We start from the raw sequence: 10,421 nt of genomic DNA on the forward strand, positions 1-10,421 counted from the left end.
TTGATGGAGAATTGACCATCAGATGGAATTTGAAAAGGTTTCCATATATGGCATTTTCTGTGATGTCATAAAACAATATTTGTTCTCTGTCCTCTAAAGGTAGTCCAGTTACATGTGTGTAACTTTTAGTTCAGTGTCCCATTGGAATCTCTGTCCTTAAAGTTGAATTAATTGATGGCAAATTCTGCAAAATAAAAATAAAAGAATCTAGCATATTATAAACATGATACATTAGAATAAGTTAATATTGTAAAGACATAAAGTAAGGTTTATTATTAGTTACTTAATTGTCATTTGTGGATATATAATGAATAAATGTCAGTCATACCACAGATCTCTAATTTTATAGCAAAATTATTTTATTGGAATTAAGTACTAAAAAATATTTATAAAACAAATAATGTTGAAAAATGATACAAAATATGATTCCTGTCGTACACAATTTTATGATATGTATATATTTGCACATTTTTTGTGTCATTTTGTCTTTTGTTGATAGAAATGTCTCACTGGCAATTATACCATGCATACCACATCTTAATAATTTTTAAAAATCAATGGTCTAGTTTTCTTCTTTAAATGTCACTTAACTTTGAACTAAAAGAGCATGCACATATATTCAAAATGATGGAAATTATAATACATTGTACTTACCAAAATTTAATCCAGAACATGTGTATACACTAAATCTTCCTAAATCCAAGAGACAATTATGTCATCAAAAGAATACATCTGCACTTTTCAATCTCATGCAGTCAACATAACTTTTTAATCTAAATCTACTGACAGAAGACATCTTTGCTTCTTGTCTGCATGTTCATGAAAGTTCAAATTTGAATTTGTTGATTTGTTGAGGTTGTGTAGGGTCTTGTAACAATTTGATTCCTTTGAAATGTGCCCCTAATAAATACTGTTAATTATCTAAATCTTGAATAATTGCTATAAAAAATATTTATTAATGGTTTGTAATTTATCTTTATGTTATAAATTAGAGATATTGCAGAAGAATGCATAAAAACATGTGCTCTCCTCATTGGGCCTCAAACTCTGTGTTCATTTATGATGTCACATCCTGTACACAAAGGTTTAAAAAAACCAGATTGACACCTGACACCTGTGATGGAAAAATTTTCCAAGTTTTTTCCATCAAGAAAAATGACAGAGTTCAAATACCATCCCTTTTCCATCAAAGAAAATGTTTAAGTCCAATTTCCATCAATTTTTTTTCATCAAGAAAAATGACAGAGTTCAAATACCATCCCTTTTCCATCAAAGAAAATGTTTAAGTCCAATTTCCATCAATTTTTTTTCATTTCCATCCTATTTTCCATCAGATGGAATTTAGTGCCATCATATTTCCCATCAAAGGGTAAAAATGCCATCCAATTTTCCATCAGGGGTTAAAGATGCCATCAAATTTTCCATTAAAAGAAAGATGATGGAAAAATATTCCTACTTTCCATCATCTTTTGATTGATATTTTTGGTTTGGGATGGAATTCCATCAAGTACCATCAAATTTCCATCAATTGTCCATCAAGTGTTGATGGAAAATGAAGAAATTGATGGAAGATCTAGGGACTGAAAACATTTCATCATTCCTAACACTTTTGCTTTTGTTTCACATTATTATTAATAAACACTATTAATGATTTTGATCTTAATATTCCATGGAGCACAGCTAAATATAATTTATCCACTGAATGAAATCACAATTTGTACACAGTGACACATTTATGAAGTAAAAGTTCTGTGAAACATCCTCTCCTCAGTGATCATAATCAGGACACAATATCACATATGTATTCCACTTTCTTATTCTTTTTCCTTTGTTTCATCATGAACTAACACATGTTCCAGAATCATTGCAGTTAGTTATTCATTCATTTCAACATATTTCCTTTTGCTGAACCTGCTTTTTCATACAGTAAATTTTTTTCTCACTTTTTTTTAATACAGTCAATTAACTTCTAATTTGTATTCCTTTTAGCACAGTTAAAACAGTCTTGATTCCATTAATTTTGTCACACATATGTATAAGTAAAGAATTGTCTTTTCAGGAAAATGAATTTTCTCTTTATATCCCATGTGCAGGAATCTGATATGAAAATAATATCCTTGTTTGGGTATCATTTGTTAATCTTCCTTAGAATGAAAAGTGCAGTCTTTGTGTCTTATTCATTTTATCAATTGTGCTATTGTATTGGAAGTAGCCGTTGTTTCTCATTCATCTTAAAATCCTGCAAAAAAGATGATATTATTATACACAATATAATTAATGTATCAGCCCCATTGCTATATATATGCATAATATCTATTACTTCAATCATTGTACTTGATTTATATAATAATATGCTCTGAATGTGCCCTGTTATTAATATTTTGAACATAACAATTATCTTATTTATATTCTTATTCTGATACAAAAAGAGAACTTCAATATAATCAAATTTTAGTAAGCTTAATAGCTATAGCCCTTAGTATCAGCAGTGGTTGGTAAAACTAATAGTAAACTTACATGTTTGTAATAAAATAATTGCCATGCTTGTTTACTTTCTTAACACATAAATATAATAGACAGAGTAATCTAAACTCATAAGCAATTAATCTTTAAATAGCTTTCATATCACTTCATGTGACAAAAAAATATTAAAGTGTCAGTAACAATAATATATTATTTGAATGCTTACATCATAATGCAGACTTCCTACATGTCAAATCACTTGGAAGCAGTAAAAAAAACAGTGAATACAAATTCTGCAAAAGACAAATATAAAATTGCATAATCAAAACTTTAAAAGCAATAAACACACCAAAAGTTTTTTGTTAAACATGTAGGAAATAGGCAATAAAGGAGATACTTGAAAAAAACTGTTAGGTATTTAATCTGTATGGTATTGAAATATTTACATCAATGTAGATTGACACCTTTTTAAGTCACTTATTTGGATTAGCAAATCCTACAAGTAATCAATAGTCTTTATGTCAATTGAATGAAAGTGGTGATCAATTTAAAATTGTCATGTCTATTACTAAAAATTAAATTGGATAATATATTAACTGAGATGAGCAAATTCTCTCATTTTGTAAAATCTCAGTAGCCTGATAACTGAAATATAACTTTAACAATAGTACATTTTATTTGTTTGAACATGCATTTATAAATTCTATTATTTTTTATAAACTTAGAAATGACAATGGATATATAAATACTATTTGTGAAACAAATCCATGTTTTATTTTAATAAAATTTATGCTTAAATCACAATGAAAAAAAATAATTCTGAATTGAAACAATGTCATTCTCTGTTTAAAATGTAAAAACACCAACACTGTTCATTTGCGTGGGTGGTGTATAAAAGTATAAACAAAAAATGACTAAGCTTAAGGATACGTAGACTGGGTATGATAATATAGGGGGTGCACCCCTTACTACCAAAGTAAAAATGAATAGTTTTAATTTATTGCATACACTAAACCAAGGGGGAATGAAGGGGGGGGGTGTAATTATTATGTAACAGTTAGCTTGGGAAAAATCAAGTCTAATTTAACTAATATTAAAACAATCTTTCTCCGAGCATTGTTTCCATTTAGCCCATAGTTATTATATTTTAAGTTTTACGAAATTTTGTGACAAAACCAATGGGTAGGAGGATGAAAAAAAAACAAAAAAAGACTGCTATTTTTTTTTTAATACCAACCGTCAATATCAATTTTTTTTTCATTTCACCAGGAGATTTTCTACTAGTGTAACAACTATTTTTTTTTCTTGGCAAGGTTTGAATTGAAAATCAATGTGCAACAACTTGCTAAATCACCAAGAGCATACATTTAGATTCTTTCATGCAGTTATGAACAAACATTTTTTTTTTTTGCATAAAAAACACTGGGTCGGAGGAGAAAAAAAAATAAAAATCAACATTTTTTTTTTCCCTATTTGGCAACAATTAGAGTAGGAGGGTTCGTAAAACTAAAAATAAAAAAACTACGGCCTTAGCTAACTTTATTGATTCGTTGATTGATTCATAGGTCAACGGTTTTCGTCGTCGGTTATCCAAATAAATGACGAATTATAAATGTTTTGATTCACTTCACCAAATTCAATAAGAAGAAATGGGTACCGGTGATAAAGAGTTACAATTTACAACGTATTTACCTCAAAATGTATGCAAAATCCACCTTTCCATTGTGATTTCCATGTGCCGACTTCTGTGACAAGGTGCTCAACAGCTGATAATAATGAATGTGACGTAACAAGCTAAACATTGACGTTGATGAATCTTAGTGTTTGGCGATTTTCTTACTTAAAACTGTAAGTGTTAAAGGGAACAATGGTCATGTATCAAGATATTGTTAATGTCGCAATGCCGTTGTCGAAAAACAACAAGTTGATAAATATTTGACCTCGGTGAAGCCCTATAGCAAATTATCCCAACGTCCGATTTAGTCAATCAAAATTCGTAAAGTTTCGAAAATGACGTAATAGATGAGATTTCGATGCAATCACCAAATATTGTAAAAAAATTATTTGAAACCGCATTAACCTTCCCGCGTTTCTTGTTTTCAAAAATATTTTAATAGTATCTTAAACTCAGGAAAAATTTTCCAAAAATTTGGGCAAAAGGATATATAGTTCCTTTATTTAAAAGTGGTTCAAAAGATGATGATCTTTCAAATTATAGATGAATTACCATTGGAAGTTGTTTAAGCAAGTTATTTGTGAGATTTTAAATATTCGTTTAGAGAAATTTTTGGCCAGTAGAAAAATCATTAAACGGAACAAATTGGTTTCTGTAAAGGCAGGCGCACCAGTGATTATCATTTAGTTTTGAGAACTCTTATAGAAAAGTATACTCAACAAGGCAATACAAAATTCTTTACATGCTTTGTTGACCTACGAAGAGCCTTTGATACTGTTGGTCATGCTGGACTTGTTTATAAACTGAGAAATATTGGAGTCAATGATTTATTTTATAACACTCTAAAAATATGTATAATAATATTGAACTTTATGTAAAGGTAGACAAATATTCTATGAGTGAAAAACTTTACATCTAACATAGGAGTCAAACAAGGGGGTAATTTAAGCCACATTGTATTTATTTTTTTTGATGAGATCTGTAAACCTGTTTTATGAATTCCTTACATCTTAATTCCTATTGTATGCAGATGACTTAGTATTGATGACAGAAACATGAGACTTATGGTCTACAGAGGTGTATTGATAAAATATATAATCACTGTGATAAATTGGGACTCCAAAATAAATCAAAAGAAAACTAAATCAGTAGTATTTAATAAAACAGGAAAACTAGATGAAAAAATATTTAATATTAATAATATGCCTATTGAAAGGACATGGGGCTATAAATATGTAGGAATATATGAGAGTGCAAGTGGAAGCTTTACAGAGGCTAAAGATGATTTATATAACGGGAGATTGAATAAAATTGAGAATGGAAATGGGGAATGCGTCAAAGAGACAACAACCCGACCAAATAAAAAAAAAACACAACAGAAGGTCACCCACAGGTCTTCAATGTAGTGAGAAATTCGCGCACCCTGAGGCGTTTATTTAAACATAAAAAAAGTTTTAACTTATATAAACCTTAAATTAACACAATTTCACATACATTTGATCTTATTGTGAAACCTGTGTTGTTATATGGGAGTAAAATGTGGGGATCTTCAGTAATAAATAAACTAAAAAAAAATGAACATAATCTATTTAAACTATGCAAGGACATGAAACAAGAAAGTATTCATGTCAAATTCTGTAAATTTTTTATGAGTTTAAGTAAAAAAAATCTACAAATATAGCTGTATTTGGTGAAATGAGCAGATATCCCTTATTTCTTGAAGTAATTTTTGATATATTTATATATTGTAAATATATATTCAAGTCCGATGATATCCTTTTCTCTGAAGCCCTGAATTTCTCTAGCACACTAAATAGTTTAAATAAAAATAGTTGGTATAGTTGTACTGATATTCTTATGAAATACTTGAAACTTGTTTAAAAATTCAAAGGTGGATTTAAAATCACTAATTTACAGGAAATTAAAACAGAAATATTTTTGAATTTGGAAATCTGAACTTTACAATGATAGACAAAATAAACAGCATGGACATGAACTACGATTATTTTAAGGAAATATTTATATAGAAAAATACTTATTAATTTTAGATGAGGATGAAAGGCGACTGCTCACTGAATTCAGATTCAGTGCACATATATTAGAAATTAAAAGTGGCAGATATGTGAAGCTTCGAGTGAATGATAGAATATGTAAATTATGAAACACTGAAGTTGAAGATGAAATTCATTTTCTTCTTCAGTGTCCTGTTTTAGAAAATAAAAGAACTGAATATATAAATTACTTAAATAAGGTAAACACAAACTTTAAAAGCCTCTCAAATAAATCAAAATTAATATGGTTAATGGCATCTGAGGATAATGTTATAATTTAAAAGGTTAGTGTATTATTGTGTTCTTTATTCGAAGAGAGAAAGTCAATTCTAGATACAGTTTAGTCACCGGTAGTTTGTCCATCTATATTATATTGTAAAACTATATATATATATATGGGTTCGAATCCCGGCGAGGGAAGAACCAAAAATTTGCGAAAGCAAATTTACAGATCTAACATTGTTGGGTTGATGTTTAGACGAGTTGTATATACATTATGTACACAGCCATGTATCACCATCATTGATGGCGATCCGATGGATACATCTGTTGTAGGGTTTTCACTGACTCAGACGTAGGGTTTTCACTGAGTCAGACGTACTTATGAATATAATTATTTTCTGTGTCTGTATCTTACATTATTTTGTAGGATCCTTTACTATAGATAATTTAGCTGATCTGTAACAATAACATCTACATGCCTTATATATCATGTACTGTAGTACGCCGCTAGATTAAAACTGACGTGGCAAGGTAACATATGCCCACCGTAAGCTTTACTTTTGTGAAGCCGAGGTGGTCGTGTGGTCTAGCGGGACGGCTGCAGTGCAGGCGATTTGGTGTCACGATATCACAGTATCATGGGTTCGAATCCCGGCGAGGGAAGAACCAAAAATTTGCGAAAGCAAATTTACAGATCTAACATTGTTGGGTTGATGTTTAGACGAGTTGTATATATATATATAAGATTCCCTTGCACGATATGCCAAAAAGCATGTAAAATAGAATCCATAGCTTGTGACGACTGCGATAATTGGACACATAGAAACTGCATTGGTATGTCAACATCAGAATACAGCAACCTAGGCAAAAGTGAAGACACATGGACTTGCTCATCTTGCTGCAAACCAAACAATTCTTCAACCAAAATATATTTTATACCAAATGGAGATGACAGCAAGCACTCAATACAAAATATATCGACCAACCCATTAATGATGGACAGTATATCAGAAGCATCAATACCATCAACATCAGGTTCCAGCATTAATTCACCATCATTCAACACAACATCTTTTAGCACTGATATACCGATCATGACATCATCACCAAAACCAACTAAAACCAAACCAGCCACTAAAAAACAGTTAAGAATATTAAACATCAATTTTCAAAGTCTCAGAAAAAAAGGAAAACTACTCGAAGCAATCATTGAGTCAACTGAGCCAGATGTAATAATAGACACGGAAACCTGGCTTGATCCAAACATCAAATCAAGCGAGATTATACCAGACTACTTCCATTATGACACGGAACGCCGAGTTCGCCCAAAGGACCCCTGGTTTAATTGCTGGAGTGTTAAGAGACATTACAGGTTGTGAACTACAAATCAATGGTTCTGAATTAAGTTCATTGTTTTGATCCGTGGGGGCAGCCATGTTGTTTGTCCTTTGTCCTTGAATGTTGACAAAGTTATGTCTCGATAAGTAAACAAAAAATTAGTATTTGGCTGTAGATGTTTGTTTAAAGCATACAAGATTCACTCTGTTGTTAGTGTATTCAGTTTTGACCCGTTATATTTTAGTTATCCATCGTATTGTCCCATTCCACAAGAGAGATTTTTTACACGTCCATCTATATTAGCGCATGCCCAGGTTCACTTCGTTGTTGACATGCATATCCATTATGTGGTCATTTTTATAAATTTCCAGTTTACAAAACTTTGAATTTTTTGAAACTATGGATTTTCTTATCCCAGTCATAGAATACCTTAGACGTATTTGGCACAACTATTTGGATTTTTGGATCCTCATTGCTCTTCACTTTTGTACTTTTATGGCTTTATAAATATTTTGATATGAGCGGCACTGATGAGTCTTATGTAGACGAAACGCGCGTCTGGCGTATTAAATTTAATCCTGGTACCTTTGATAACTAATTATATCTCGAAAACAAGCACACGGACCCATCAATATTTTTGCTAATTTAGCTTCTTTAATTATATACTATCCATTTTATTAATATATTAAATATATTAACAATTTTCTGCATTTGAAAATTCCTGTACCAAGTCAGGAATATGACAGTTCTTGTCCATTCGTATGACTTGTTTTGTCGTTTGATTTTGCCATTTGATTAGAGACTTTACGATTAAATTTTCCTCGGAGTTCATGATTGTTTTGAATTTACTTTACACAATAACTTATAAAAAGGAAAGATCCGTTTAAACATTTATTTCAACTTTTTGAAATTGAAAATGAATTAAGGAATAATGAAATCAAACTACAAAACCAAATTAAACAAGACAGTAATGATCCTCCTGATTTTGTTGAATTTATACTGTTATTTATTGTAACCCGAATTTGATTTTAAGAAACAATGGAAATTCTATTCTTTCTTTGAGCAGATATATGATGCAGAAATTAAACCAGAAGCTTTACTATATGAAATAAATGTTTATCAGGCTGATGAAATAGAAGTAAACTCTACATCCAATAAAATGATTATTCACTTTGAATCCAGTCGTTTTACTACCAATCCAGGGTTCCGTGTCAATTACAAAGCCATTTGGTAAGTATATACCGCAACTTATTATCTGCATACCCTTCCAGATCAACTGAGACCTGATAGGTTGAGATCGTGTTGACCAGTCTGAAGCTGTCTATGATGTGTTTCGTTTACTCTTGTTTGTCTTTCGGTCTTTATCTTTTTCCATATTTTTGTAAGTTTTCTTTTGACTAAATTTTTTGATCTGTATATTTTGCTCTCTCTCTCTGTCAACGTCGTTTTGATCTTAACATGAACGAAAAGGTCTGAGCAATAATTCATTCAGACTTAACCACTGCAGTAAATGTTCAGATAAATAGTCTTGCAGTCAATCTAGTGCTGATGAGTTGCTTTTGACACAATTCAATTGCCAAACAAAATCATTTTAATTAGTTATCAAAGGTATCAGGATTATAATTTATTACGCCAGACGCAGATTTCGTCTTTATAAGACTCATCTGTGAAGCTCATTTTTATTAGACATATTTTGATTGACTGCGAGCAAATTGCCCAATCAGACGTGAAAACCACTGTAGATGAGTCTGAAAATTTACTGAATGACTGAACATGACTTTATATTCTTTTGTTCAGTCTTTTAAAAAGCATTTCTGAATAATATTATATGAATTTTTTTTAATAGGTATATTTTAAGAAGTAACACGCAATTCCAGCTAAGAAAAGAGACAAACAAAAAATACATGTATAACTGAAAAAAAAAACCCAGAGAAAAACAAGTTCATGAAACCATTTTTTGGTGTAGTTTGTGATGTTTAGACATTAGGTTTTCTATGTTGTTTTTTAAATACTGTTGTTTGTCGTTTGGTCGTTTGCTCTTTTGTTTGCAATGGCATGATCAGTTTGTTTCCATATTGAATAATTTCCTTTCCTTTCCGTACCGTTTGTATCTTATCAACAAAAAGGAAAACAGTAAAAGACTAGCATCACTTCACAAAACACATGTTGAGCCTAATGTAAAACCAAAAGAAGGCAGATTTATTGAATTGGAATTTGATGACGATTTTTGCTGATGTTGTGCTATAACCCCTTTGTCACCTGCATGGTGAATGATTGATCTCTGACAGACATAGTTTAAAACATCAAATTCAAAGCACCTGTCCCAAGGGACTTGAATTTAGTTGTTTCGAAAGGTCATGTCAATCACATTTGGTTTCGTAATTTTTTAACATATTGATAAATAGTTATCAAAAGTACCAGAATTATAATTTTATACGCCAGACGCGCGTTTCGTCTATAAGACTCATCAGTGACGCTCAGATCAAAATAGTTAAAAAGCCAAAACAAATACAAAGTTGAGGAGCATTGAGGACCCAAAATTCTAAAAAGTTGTGCCAAATACGGCTAAGGTAATCTACTCCTGGGCGCAAGAAAATCCTTAGTTTTTCGAAAAATTTAAAGTTTTGTAAACAGAAAATTTATAAAAATGACCATATGATAAAACCGCAAGT

The sequence above is a fragment of the Mytilus galloprovincialis genome, chromosome 14 (assembly GCF_965363235.1).
Source record: "Mytilus galloprovincialis chromosome 14, xbMytGall1.hap1.1, whole genome shotgun sequence".
Lineage (NCBI taxonomy): Eukaryota > Metazoa > Mollusca > Bivalvia > Mytilida > Mytilidae > Mytilus > Mytilus galloprovincialis.